Below are 14759 nucleotides of genomic sequence, written 5' to 3' on the forward strand. Positions count from 1 at the left end.
CTTAATTTGAGCCAATCTACCTTCACACTTCGGGAGTGCGAAAAATTTTCAGACACCCTGTATACATATATATTTTATTTGTATTTTTTCTATCTTATATCCATTTTTTTTTTCTGAAATAAAATCCATCTGTCTACTCTCTAAATTGACTCTCTAAAATTTATTGTGACGTATATAATTATACATATAACTTGTGTGTGTAACATATGTATTGTATTATTTAAAGATTATGTCCAAACATATTATTATCACAATTTAAATAGTATCTATAAAATTTCTTACAATATTGTTAACATTGGTTAACGTTTGTACTTAGCATTTTATTGTGTCGGGCAGTGTAACACTGTCATAGTTGGGGCGCTTCTAAAATAGTAGACACAGTGTTACACTGTTCTCTGTGTCTAGCTAGAAAACATTCAGTATAAAGCGGCGTCCGTTCCTGTTGAAACGTCATCAGGCTTGAGAAAAAACTCGCTTCTACGCATCGCGCAGTGTGGCACGCGATAAGATCGTTGGGATTCGCGCACACATCGGCCTTTAATCTCCTCGTCTCTCAATGCGCGCGGAAAGGCGGCGGCGGTAACGGCGGCGACAGCGGCGATAGCGGCACGTTATGTGCGACGGAATAGCCGCAAAGAGGAGACGAGACGAAGAAAGGGCGAAAAACGCCGAAGCGACGCGACGAGTTGCGGTCGGCGGCGCGGCCAAAGTAGGGTAGGCAAGCGGGAGAGAAAGGGAAGGGAGAACGAGAGAGGTGGCGTAGCGGTGGGAGCTCAAATCGTGCCGGCGCTCGGCTCGTCGAGGCGATGAGCCCTTGGGGCGGCGGCCGTGCCGGCGGAACGCTGGGAATAGCGAGACGCGGGGTGTAGCGAGACGCGCGGGAGGCAACGAGCGTGCGACGGAAAGCGAGCAAGGGAGCGGGATGGCCTCGCCGCCGTCGTCGGCACGCGCGCCACGAAGCGCGCGATACCCATACATGCGCACACGTCTCTCGTCGAAGCGTACGTGTGAGGAGCGAGATTGGCGTGTATGTATGTGTGTGTGTGTGTGTATATGTGTGTGATATATATCTGAGTGAAGCGTACGAAGCGGCGGTGGGAATGTGTCGGACGATACAACGACGCGATGCACATTGGCCGAAATCAGGGAGTTTCGAGTAAAACGGTCATTATTTCGGCTGCGTACTTTTTGATTGCACACTACGGGTGAAAAGAATGAGAGGGAGACAACGTATTGGGACATGAGGACGATTAACACGCGTTTATGGTACACTTTGCGTAATAATGTTATACGTAAATATCGGTTATCTGATTGTTTTGAAATATAGAAAGGCAGATTTAAATCATTTAATTAAATGATTTTACATTTGCGTTATAATATTTAGAGAATCATGAAATATTCCATGATTGTTGATTTCGTTTCATATTGAACTTTTTTTAAATTTAAATTTTACATTTTGTTAAGACAAAAATAGTAATAGGTTGAATAATGGGGAAGCTGATATATATCTCCAAGTGTCAAATTCACTGTCAACGAAATTAACGTGCATGCAATAAAAAATGGAATTGTGTCACAATCGTTCAATCTAAAATGTCAGAGCATTTCTTTTTCTCTTTCATGGTATATTATAGCGTAATATTTCGTAGAAATTTCTCGTGCTCACTTCATTTGAAAATATTAGTTTTTTATATCGTGCTTTTATCATCTTATACTAATCAAGAGTTTCAACGAACTTGACTTTAAACACGAAATCAGCGAGCAAGTTTTTAATTTAAAATCCATTGCTGCTATCCGTGGCACGTGTGGCGGTGTATGAGTCGTTGTTATCGCTACCGCCTTGTATCGATTCAAGACATCGATAAGCAACACGCTCGTTGTGCATCACGAATCATGTGGAGAGCGGGGATATTTTTCATCGCATCTCCGCCGCGTCGGAATAATAGCATCCAGCAGTTCGTCGCCATACTGGGAAATTCTTCTAGTTACTGTCTTCTAATAAGGAGAGCATCTCTTTTTATTCGTCTCTCGAACGTTCATTTCTTCTCCTTGAAGTTTCTTTTTTTCGCCCAAAGCGTATGCGTGTCCGTATACCGTCTAAGCACTCACACGTAGAAATCACGAGATTTCATGAATGTGAAAGAACGATTCTGATGAATGAGAAGTAGCTAAGAAAAAGGAGGAGAAAGATAAAAGAGGGAGCAGGTTCGAAGCTTCAGCAGCGCTTCTCACGAAGAGACTTTCCTGATATAATGCGACAAAAAAAGAAAACTCTATCGTTTCGGTCTTGTTTCTGTTCGCTTCGGATTCAAGTAATGGTCTTATAAAATGTCCTTGTGTCGCTGTCTCAAAGCAAACGTAGCGATACGGATTCCATCTTCGGCAAATATCATTTCGAGCCGTCCGTGTCGTTATTAGTCTCAGCTGCTTCCAGTGTTTGCTGTAGATAATTTCAAAATTATCTACAGATAAAGATAAAGATAAAAATCCATGAATTTATCTTAGATGAGATAAAGATGATTTTGCTTTTACTTAATCTAGATGAAAGATGAGATAATTATTTCGATAATCTAGATAATGATCTAGATATTTTTGTTTATTTTAGAAGACTATAAATATTTGTAAAAAATGTGACGCAGATTATAAATGGGATATTAAAATCATAAACATATATTCTTTCTCTTTTCCTAAAGAATATTTAAATAATAACAAAAAGGTATATAAATGATATGATAAATATTTATTTATTAATTTATATTTATAATATATTTATAATATATTAATAATATAATAATAACATATTTATAATATATTAATAATAATAATATAAAAAATATATTTTAGATATTTTAGATAGATTTTTAGAAGCTTGCTTTAGATTTTTGGAAAACTTTTTTGCATAATGAAAACGTCATCTTAGACAATTTTTAGATAAGATGACATATATTTTTCTAAGATAAAGATAAAGATACTTTGTATTTCTCCATCCAGTTAAAAATAAAAATAATTCATTTCTTTATCTAGTTGATTATCTAAATAATTTTATCTAGATACCAGCAAACACTGGCTGCTTTCTATCGCGTATGGCGTTACAATTATTATCGTATATTCTTCATGAACTCACAAATTAACTTGCACAATTTGAACTGCACACCATAAAAAAAAGTTCCGCCTACAAATTAATAAATTTGAAAATGTTAATGTTTTGCGATTTATGCTTTTTTTATACAATTTTTATAAAACTCATTTCTTTTAATTGCGCGTGCTTATCTTTCCTTTCTTTAACTTTTCACCTTTGTCGAGTTACGAAAATGCGGAATTGAATCGAAATCACGGAACGTACGATCATAATTGTAAAAAAATGTTCGACCGCGGACTTGATTTATGATGAAAATTTTCGGAACACGCCGTAGGTAGTAGTGGCGCGATGACGCAGAGAGTCCATCCTGCTGTGGGAAATCCCACACAAGGCAAGAACGCCGTTGGTTAGATAGATGTATATATGTATCCTATATATATTGCACTCTTCCCGTTTCCCGCCTTCACTAGGTTCGTTTCTGTGAAATGTGCCACCTCACTTGACCGCATCTACCGGGTGTCATTCGCAAAAATAAGAGGCACAAAAAATGTCAATGTTACGAATTATCTTGTGCGTTATGTTATTTTTGCGCTTGATAATGATATCAATTTCATCAATCAAAAAGTTCTATTAAAATTTAAACCGAGCTTCAGGAACCCCGGAAAGATATATATTGAACTTATATATATCTTTCCGTAAATATATATATATATATATATATATATATATATATATATATATAGCGTGTCATAATAAAGAAACATATGTTCCATTCTTTTAATAATTAAAATTCACGTCGAAATCTGACATTGTATAAATCATAAAGAGATCGATATATATTTCTTTTTGAAAAAATCTTTGGATTTAATCTATGCGACTACAATTAATCGATGTGCTTTGCGAATTGTCTTGTCTGAATTTTCGCTGTATGAGAGAATCTCTCATTAGCACAATTGGATCGTATAGATTGAATTGTATAGACTTTCGAAAATCAACCAGCGTTCGAGCACTTGCTGGCTCCGATACTCCGGTCACGTCGAACTCGACCAAAAAGTGCCTCTCTTCGTAGACTTCCTCTTTCCTTTCACCTTGATTCCGCGTATTTCGTGTGTATTTCTCTCCTACCATCTTGCATCCCATCCATTCGGAATCTTGATCGTGAGCGCGCGTCGAACGATATAGATATGTACAGTCTCGAGAACATGTTTCAGCACCTATATACTTATATACATATAGAATTATACGAGATCTATTCGAACAGTACGTTTTATTCTTCCGTAGATTTAGGTTCCTATAATAGTATAAACTAATTTATAATAGCAAACAATGTATAATTTTTGATAGTATAATAATCATTGAAAATTTAACTCTTTTTCCCTCAAAAAACACATCTCTGGAAATAAATTTTGATTGGTATTGTTCAAGAGATAAGATGAACATTAACATTTCTTATATCGCTAGGTCTTAAACTTTTTCTAAACAGCAAGACACATCACATCTTAAAATGTAAGAGACTGATCAAATCCAAATCAATCAATCTATTTTACTTTAATTAGGATTAATTATATTTAAATAAAACTTATATGAAAATTGAAAAAAGTAGAAGAAAAATTGTTTCAATTTATGAAATACAGTGTGTTAAATATTTGTTATTAAAATGTATAACCAAAAAGATTTTAATAGCTTCACGGCAAGAAACTGTTTGCTCTATGCGCGCGTGCGAGAGTATGTTATGTGTGTATTTGTTATAAATAAACTATCTATATATAGGAAACGTGCGGGCGCACCGCCATGTAGCATACAAACACACACACACACACACATACACAAAGAATCTAAAGATCGCTGAAGAATCCACTCACTAACGTCAAACCCATTATTCTCATAGACGCCGAGCGGTCGGTCGGTTGGTCGCTCTCGGAAAGCATGGAACCGACACCCGAGCAACGATGATGAGAAGAAGGAGAAAGGGAGAAGGAAGGAGAACGCAGCGGAGACGTAACTGCGGGGCAGAAACGGCCGAGAAAGGCGAGAGGCTATTTTGTCCCGCGGTGAAGACCCGCAAGAGCTCTTCGACGACGAGACGGACTAAGAAAAAGGAGGAAGCGGGAGGAGACGGCGAGCAAAGACGACGGTGGCGGGCGTGCCGAAGCGGAGAAAAGAGGGAAAGGTACTCCGAAGCTTTTTGCGAGCGCGCTGCGCCATACCATGCCGTGCCACGCCGCCGTCATGCCGAGCCACGCCGTGTTCGTGCCGAACCACGCCGTGGTTAGATCGACCGCCGTTGCGGAGTTAAGCCGATGAGGCGCGCCCAGGCGGAACTGCCAAGGCCGCGGCGCACTCTTGGTGTGCGCGTGTGTGTGTCGCGCGGCGCGACGACACGCTCACGGGCGTGTCGTCGACAGCGGTGGTGCACGGTCTGCGAGGTGATGGAGCGAATTCACAACGAGCGGTGGCGAGACATTACGCGGGCGCCGCGACGAGAGACGAGGCTCATTAGCGCCACGATCTTTCCATTCTCTTCCCACTGCGTATACTGTACTATAATATACGAGCGAAACAAGGGATGGAAAGTAATAACGCAAGTGCGTGTGATCTTACTTCTTTAACGCGAGGACTCATATGACCGGCGCTTTTTATATAATTATCAAAAGAAATTTCCGATATTAAATGTGCATTTTTAAGGTGGAGATAATTTGATTGAGCGATTTAAATCATACTTAATATATACATATATACTTTTATATATATATATATATATATATATATATATATATATATCGTAAAATATATTAGAATTTCTCTTTCAATGTCACATAATTTTGTAGTTGATTGCAACGGGAAAGTACCTGAAAAAATCTACATATCACACATTTACAAATATAAATATATATACAAAAATATATATATATATATATATATATATATATATATATATATAATTATATATAAAATATATGGATATATGTTTTCTTTTTTTGGTATCATTTTTATCCATATATGTAGAAGAAAAATAATAAAAAGAGTTGAAAAATAATAAGTAGAAGAATAATTTTTGCATCTTCTTTTTTAGGAAAAATGAAATTGGAAGGAATGAAAAAACATTCTTTATAAATAATCATATATAAATTTATATATGTGATTATATATGTGATTCTGCCAATTATTTTTTTTATCTATTCTTTTATTATTTTTCCTATATATAAGGATAATATAAATGTATATATATGTGTGTGTGTGTGTATATTTTTTTTTCTCCTGAGTTTTTCCCTGTTCTTGAATGATTTCGAAGCACATCGATTTATTGCTTATTTTTTAAAAATTCCATATACAACGATTTTTTACTACTAGTTCATTGAACGTTCATAATAATTTATATCTTTTTACCTCATTATCATTAAAATATTGCTCCGATTATAACATGAGAGCAATATTTTTTTAGATGTGTATCGGATAATCATGTTAAGTTTCTCAACTATATATTGCGTATACATATATCATTGCTGATGAACAGTGTTGCGCTTAGGTAATTTAAAATAATCTAGATACAGATTAGATAAATCATATACTCATGTATCTCAAATAAGGTAAAGATAATTCGATTTTAGTATCTAGATAAAAGATGAATTAGCTAAATATCTTATCTAGATACTTTTAAGATAATATTTAAAACAACTTAGGATATATAAAAATAATATACTCGAGACAAAAAATTACAGAAAATAAGCATGTATTCATTTGACAACAATAATGAGTATAGGCCGTGTCCACAATGTCAATATCAATCAATGTGACCAATGTGATTGTGGCTGCGTTCTATTTAACGACCGCAACGCTAGCAGAATCATCTTATCCTTGTTGGTCGCTAAAAGTTAAACAAAGACACATAATGTTTACGAGTGCCGCGATCATTAAGTGGAACGCTTTTAAATCTGTATTACACTATACGTTGCGGGCTCGATTACGGTTGAAATTGACCGATTGGAGTAGTCGGCCGATAAATTGCTATGGTTTGGAAAAATTACACTCAGTGCACATTGATTACATTATCTTAAGTGTTTTAATAAAAGATATCACTTTTCTTATATCTGAGATACAGATAAAGATACCACTTGAATTATATAGATAAAAAATAAAATAAATAATAATTGCATCTAGATAAAAATCTAGATAATTTTATCCAGATAACGGAAAACACTGCTGACGAATGCATCTCATGCCGCTTTTTCGTCGTGTGTTGAACGATAATCGACGAACACGCGTTTGACGGCGCTGTACGACACAAAAGAAAATACGTGAATGTGTATTTTTAATGAACTCCGCACCAGACTCACGCGCGTGCGAATATGCAAACGCGTTTTGCATGTACGCATCACTTTCCATGAGTATATACATACCTGTCTGCTCGCGACATCAATAACAAATGCGCGCGAATAACACCACCCTTTCTTTTATCATACTCGATTTGTAGTTCGTTTTTTTTGGAATAATAAATAATAGAGATAAGTGCACAGTTGTTCTACATTTTTGAGAGAGAAGGGAAAAGCTTGCATCGCAAAAAGCAATTGATTTTATAAATTAAAACATTAATGTATAAAAGCTTTAGCTATAGACAATGGAAGAGATGTGTACATATATTCTATGATAATACTTTCAAATAAAAGAAATAATTATAATAAAGATATAAAAAAAGTAAAGGAATAGCGAGAAAAAAGGGGGGGGGGGAGAGAGAATATGCAATAATAAGACTTGTCTATATATTTCATTCTATATATCTTAATTATAAGCATGTATGCAATTAAATTATGATGAAATTTCATCATTTCAATTAAATTATAATAAAATTTCATCATTTCTCATATAACATGAAATGAAAGAAAAAGTGAAGCGAGAATTCATTCATGAATTTTGTTTGCTAATTTGTATAATGTCAATGCTAGTTTTGAAGATTGTATTTGTCTTTTAGATAATTATTAGGAAACTTATATAATTGTGGTAATGCATTAGTAGGGGCTTACAATAAATCTCTATTGCTGTATAAAATTTATAAAGTAGATATGTTAAGATATGGATACATAGAATAATGGACATATTAAGTATTTAGTCTGAATTATGACTCGCTCTTATAACGAAATATAATATATATATATATATATATATATTAGTGCTAGGATATATATATAAGATATTTCCGGACATTTACGACAAACTTAAAGAGGTGATAGATCTCCATAAATGGAACAATTTTTATTAAGCAACTCGTGTCCGGCGATACTTCTTTAAGGCGCCAGATTGCGATGAACATTTACACAGTTTACGAAAGTTTAGTGTATACAACCCCTGTTAATACCCGAAATGAGTTCATTTACAGGACGCATTTATGAACGCATGCGATACAATTCGCAATAATACTAGAATTTTTCAGAGGGTGCATCAGTAAATGCGCAATGTTTGTATTGAGGTTGCAGGTCACCATTTTGAACATTTATTGTAATAAAAAAAAATATATATAATTTAAAAAATGTATGATTTTTAAAATTTTAATCTAACCATATAGAAATCAAACAGCATTCATCGCAGCTTGGCGCTTTAGGGAGACATCGTCGGACACAGGTTGCTTAGCAAAAATTGTTCCATTTATCTATCACCCCTTTAAGTTTGTCGCGGAAATGTCCGGAAACACCCTGTATATATATCTTAGCACTCGTCCATAAAATTGCTTATCATGTTTAATAGATATAAAAGAAAAGGAAAGAAAAGGAAGATGTACAAAAGACAAAGAAGATAGAAAAGATTTTGCTCGATAGCTTCAGCAAATTTTGATCATTCTTAAAGAAACAAAAAAAAGAGAGAGAATTAAGTGCACACGAAAGAGCAAGAGATGAGCGAGCGCGAGAAATTCGAGACGCTCGGTGTCGAAATGCTATCCGGCATACAAGAAAGGACAATCCTCATTAGCGAGAGCTTGCGGCACGGCGGCAGCGGCGTGGCTTGGTATGGCAACGGTATGATGTACAGTGTGGCGTGGCACACACGTGCAGCACGCGCGAATTCGATACGCCGAAAGGAATGCTGTAGATAGAATAGTTGATACGGATTAAGGAGGCCGCTGCGTCGTGTCGCCTTAATCTTTTGAAAACGGTTATTTTTTTGAAAAATTAAACTTTAATATAAAGTTCATAAAATTAAAAGTATTTATTTAATGAAAACATAGTTTTGATTAAAAATATAAATTAAAGTATGATATTCCTTGAAGCAATCAGTTACATAGAAACCATACACTCTACGCATTCATACTTTAACTCTGATCTTTTCTTTTCTCACTGACTGATTGCAAATCTTTTTCTTCCTTCTTTATTAGGTTCAAATTAAATATGAGAAGAAAAATGTTTATCAATAAGTATGTTCGGATGTTCTCCTGCATTTGTTGTTGTTTCCGGTTACAATTGATTTCGCATTGATAATTTCTCTGATCGAACTCTACACTTCTCTGACTAAACTCTAAAATTACTAAACTGATTCCATTTTCAGTAAACTTCAAATTTTAGGGAGGGGGGAGGAAATAAGTACAAAACATGAAAATATGTATGTATAACATATCGATTAAAGTTAAAAACATATATATACGATATGTTTGTTGTTTTTCTAAAAAACCTCAAAATCTAGTCTATCTCTGTCATTCTCAAAGGGTTAACTTGTGCTTCCATCACATTAATGATAGTTTGCATGACACGTGATAGTTGCATGATAGTTTAAGGATACATCAAGTGAATTCATCAGTATGTTTTGAAATCAAATATAATTCCATTTTTATCGTATTGCAATCATAATTTCGTTTTTATACGCTTTAGATTATAAAAATTTTTTCTAGATATTTCCTTCTGTTTTTTTTCAAATTAATAGCTAAACCTAAGTTTGAAATTAGATTATTCTAGTAAGATTATACATATATCGCATTAGCAAAAATAATTGAAGTATGAAGACTGTAACATAACTACGATAGAATGTGAATACTATACATCATACTATGACTTTTTCGGATTAATCGATTTTTTTTATAAACGCAGCAAATATGAAAAAAAATTGAAAATAATTTTACGAAAAATAATTTTAGGAATCAGACAGGAACCATATGAGTAAAGCTATTGCTATTAGTTGTTTTGTCTAACGACAAAATAGTCCACATGTTCGATGTATTTTGAAATAGTGCGTTTGTAATCTTTCGCGATATCTCTTATCTTACATAATACGCGTACGTACTTATCCGTATGAATGTTATCGCGATCATCGCTGGGAGATGAGAATACGCGTTAAGTAAATGCTTTTACTCAGCATTACATGGCACATACAGTCATTGTGGCTCAATAATACTAGCTCAATTTGAGCGGATATTATGTTTAAAAGCAGGTTCACGTACGTCAACTCCTGGTAAAGAAATATTAAAATCAAGAGAAATATCAAATATATATTTCTTCGTCAGCAGATTTTGTTTGTTTTGTGTGAGAGATTGAAAATTTCCATCAAATATTTCTAATTTCTTAAAAAAAAAAAAAGAATTTTTTGTTTCGAAAAAAAAATACATAATTAGCAATTAACAATTAAATATTTTTTCTTAAAAATAACTATGTGTTTTCTTTACACCAATTGATTTCTCTCATTATTTTGTACATAAAAGTATTAAGGTAAGATAATCGAAAAATAAATATTTTACAAGATATTTTACGGTTTATGTAAAATTAAGAAATGATTTCAAGTCTCATAACTCGGAAAGTACTTAATGAAAACTAACTTAATTATAATGTTTTGGAAAGCTCTCGACCTCCGCTAAATAAGAATATGTAATAAAAAATAGGGGTTGCCATTTAAGATTTTTATGATAACCTTCATCTCTTTTCAATGTCATTCTAAGTTCAAATAAATACCATCAGCTAATAGATTTTTTAAGCCATTTTTTCTGTCTAAACATTTAAAAAAAAAATAATATTTTCTATAACGAGATATTTAGCCATTCCGGAATTTTTGCTCTACTCTGTATGTATACATATATGTATGTATACATATATATTTATATTTATATAATTAAATATAAATACAACGATTAAATATATAGTCTTATATTTTATATTTTTAGAGAAAGATGATAGCATATTTATTTATTTAAAATCATGACAGAAAATTATCGAAACACGTTTTAAAGGTCGAAATAAGTGTTTTTTTAGCAGTATGATTTTGACAGTTTTATGATAATTTTTTAATAGTATTTATTTAGTAATATGGTTAGTCATGATTTTTTGTCCCAATTAATTTAATTATTTGTATTATAGTTTATTTTTATAATTTTTCATTAAAAAGGAAGAAAATTAAAAATTAAATTTTTTAGAAATATTAAATCTAACAACTGGCAAAGAAAATCAATATAGCAAGTAAAAGTGAAAAAAATTGAAAAAAATATAATGTCTGTTTTATTCAAAGAATCTTAAATCTTACACATTTTTTACAGGTGTGTGTAATTATGTAGTTAAAGGATATTAAAAAATAGTAGTTAAGAATATTAAAATTTTATTAGAAAGTAGGAAGATGTTAAAATAGCTAGATTTTTATATTATTATAGAGATTTCACTAAAAAAAATCGAACATCTCTTATAATGGAAATCTCTTAAATTTATCTTAAAAAATAAAAATTGTTGTATCACTTGAGTCTTTCTCTCTCTCTCTCTCTCTATGTTCAATACATAAGTTCTATTAGAATGATCATAATACAATAACTCACCATCGGCATGATGATACAGATGCATTTATGATTTTGCAAAAAATTACGATGACAGTAACGTATTCACAAATATATTACATGATGTAAGTAAATTAGGAAATTATAAATTAGGAAATATAGTATAATAAAAGTGTCTCCACATACAGGCGCGCAGATCTATTTAAAAAAAATCTATCATACTATTAATGGAAGCTTTAAGAATATGGAAAATATTAATAATTTTAATTATACAATCTTACTATATATTATTTATAATTATATAATAATATTTAAATTAATATTTTGCTGAAGTGTTTAATTTTGAGTATGTTTTGAACTTTCAATGAGAAAGATTATAAAAAAATTTTAATTATAATACGTACACAAATAATTATAAAAAAATTTAAACTATAATACGTATACAAATAATGAAATAATTGATTAAATAAAAAATAATTAAATAATTGAGACAATATTGTTATTATATTCATATTACTATTAAAAATACTCATTTTTGGGATGATTTATAACTATTTCTTAGAACTTTGTACAAATAACAATGTTATTAAACAACAATATTATTTAGAATTTTAAAAAGTATAAAATTATGTGCATAATTTACATTATACTTTTTTGACAGAAAAATTGGCTATTTTGCCGATTGTCTTTTTTTTAAGAAAATTCAATACTAATACGCAAAAGCATGTATTCCATATTTATATGAAAAAAATGAAGAAAGAAATTAAAATTTAAAGCTTTTTACAATTAAGAAAAATGCAACGTGCTTATTTAATTCGCGTATCTCGCCCACAATCATACGCATATTCCAGAAAAATTATGAATGCACTAGAACTTTCGAATCTAACAGCTCGTAAACATGGCTTTATGTGTGCTTCCATCTTCTTCCGGTGTATTTATTTTAGCGGTCTCATGGCGGTATCTTCGCGTCATATCTTGCTCTTTTCCTTTTGCGTCACATCATCTCCTTTCCTTCTCCCCCGCACCGGACTGTCTCTCAACCGGCAGCGGCAGCGGTTTCCAACACAAAAAGCCACGATGATTGGTATAAGGTCACGCATCGGTGTCGTAAAATGGCTTACGATGGATTGACGGCGACAGAAGCAGGGGAAGGGACATTTGTAGCGTGGCATTCGAAAATAAGGATAATGACAGGAGGAGAGGCGCCGGGGCGGGAATCGGGAATGCCATTACAGCTGCGAGCCATTGTCGCCGCCGATATATATGTATATGTATATGTGCGTGCACGCATACTAATTGTATATATACGTATAATATATATAAAATTATGTGTGTGTGCGCACACGTACGCATGTGTGTATATGTATGCGTGTCTCATTCATATATAACCACTGAAACGACGCATCCGTATTTCGACACGAGTACGCCGAGGCAGGCAGGCAGGCAGGCAGGCAGGCAGCCAGCCAGCCGACCGACGAGCTAGCAGCCAACCATCCAGTCGACCGGGTCATTATGACTGCCAGGCTAACGCCAACGGGTTATGCATCATTAATAGTCCTCGTGCCACTACCGGCCGCGGCTCCCACGATTGCGCGGTTGTATATATTATGCTGCGGCCCTGCCAGGTCATTCCGCGACGCGCATTTTCATAATCTTCCACCGGGTGTCCGCGAAGCACGTGTCTTACTTATACATACATACTTTTATAACCTAATCTTGGAGTATATAGCACAAATATCAATTGAATAATGTTAGATCTCGATTATACAGTCCTTTGAAATTTCAAATTCATGTTTATACATACGTAAATTAAATTAAAATATACGTTTTGGAAAATACGCGAATTATATAATACATATTCCATATTATTCGCGCTACTTATTTAAACAAGCACATGGGTGCGTTTATCCGGGAATATCCGGCGGCATCAATACGTCGTTACGTCTGATATTTATTGCGAGTTATTATGCGCCCGCGGATTCTCACACGCGATTGGTTGCTCATAGCGTAAGACGCGCTCGCGCGATAGACGCGATGTGTCGGCTGCGATATCTCCTCTGTAGACGTAAAGCCATCGCGGTGCGTCGAAGGAAACCTGAATCCTAGCTGGATATTTACGGCCCATGTGATTGCGTTCATCAGGCACGAACGATCCGCTTGTGCGAAGCGGATGCCCGATTTAATTGTAAATAACGATAGTCTCTTCATAGTGTGGCATAGAATCTATCTAGGAATCGAAACGAGAAAAGCACAATGTTGTCATCTTATTCACTGATATCAATTTTCATTTATTTATACTCTTACTCAGATGGTTTCACCTTATGTTGAAGATCTATATATGTATATACAGGGTGATTCAAAACAACCTGATGTCTTTGAATCTGATGAAATATGATATTCTTGAACGAATTCTAAGACTATTTTTCCTCTTGAAAAATTTTGTCCAAAGCTTAATTTTTGAGTTATAATAGAAAATAGTGAGTTGGCTATTCACGAGTCTGATACAACGGGCAGGCAGGGACGGCGCAATGTGTTGCGAGATAAATGCTCTCCCGTTTCCCCCCCAGACAGTCAATTTTATTGCACAATATTTGATCCTTTGAAATATATCAAATTATTATTGCAGTTTCTATACAATATTTAACAATATTATTACCGTTTAGGAGAGTTATAACGTAACGCTTAAGAATAAAATATTCAAACGCGAAATTACATAAAGTAACAAGTAAACTGGAAATGGACGAATGAATGCACTTTTTGTGCGGAAGTAAATATTTACAAGTAATAATAAAGATTATTAAAATAGTAATATTTTTATTATGTAAAGTCAAGTGAAATTTAGAAGCTGTTATTTATAAGATAAACGATTCCCAGAAAGAAATAAAATTCGTCAGTTTTCTTAAAAATAAGAATATTTAATCAAATTGCGATTACTATTTCATTTTTCATTCGTCC

At 33.7% G+C, this 14759-nt stretch overlaps 1 long non-coding RNA gene across 1 annotated transcript; it reads left to right on the forward strand.

Annotated features, from left to right (window-relative positions):
• Positions 1-757: 757 nt before the first annotated feature.
• On the forward strand, positions 758-9214 carry LOC109610461. Its single transcript, XR_002192844.2, has 3 exons — positions 758-1027; positions 4965-5661; positions 8813-9214. It is a non-coding gene; the product is annotated as an uncharacterized LOC109610461 (long non-coding RNA).
• The last annotated feature ends 5545 nt before the right edge of the window (positions 9215-14759 follow it).

Source organism: Camponotus floridanus, unplaced genomic scaffold, assembly GCF_003227725.1.
Source record: "Camponotus floridanus strain SB8 unplaced genomic scaffold, Cflo_v7.5 scaffold36, whole genome shotgun sequence".
Classification (NCBI taxonomy): domain Eukaryota; kingdom Metazoa; phylum Arthropoda; class Insecta; order Hymenoptera; family Formicidae; genus Camponotus; species Camponotus floridanus.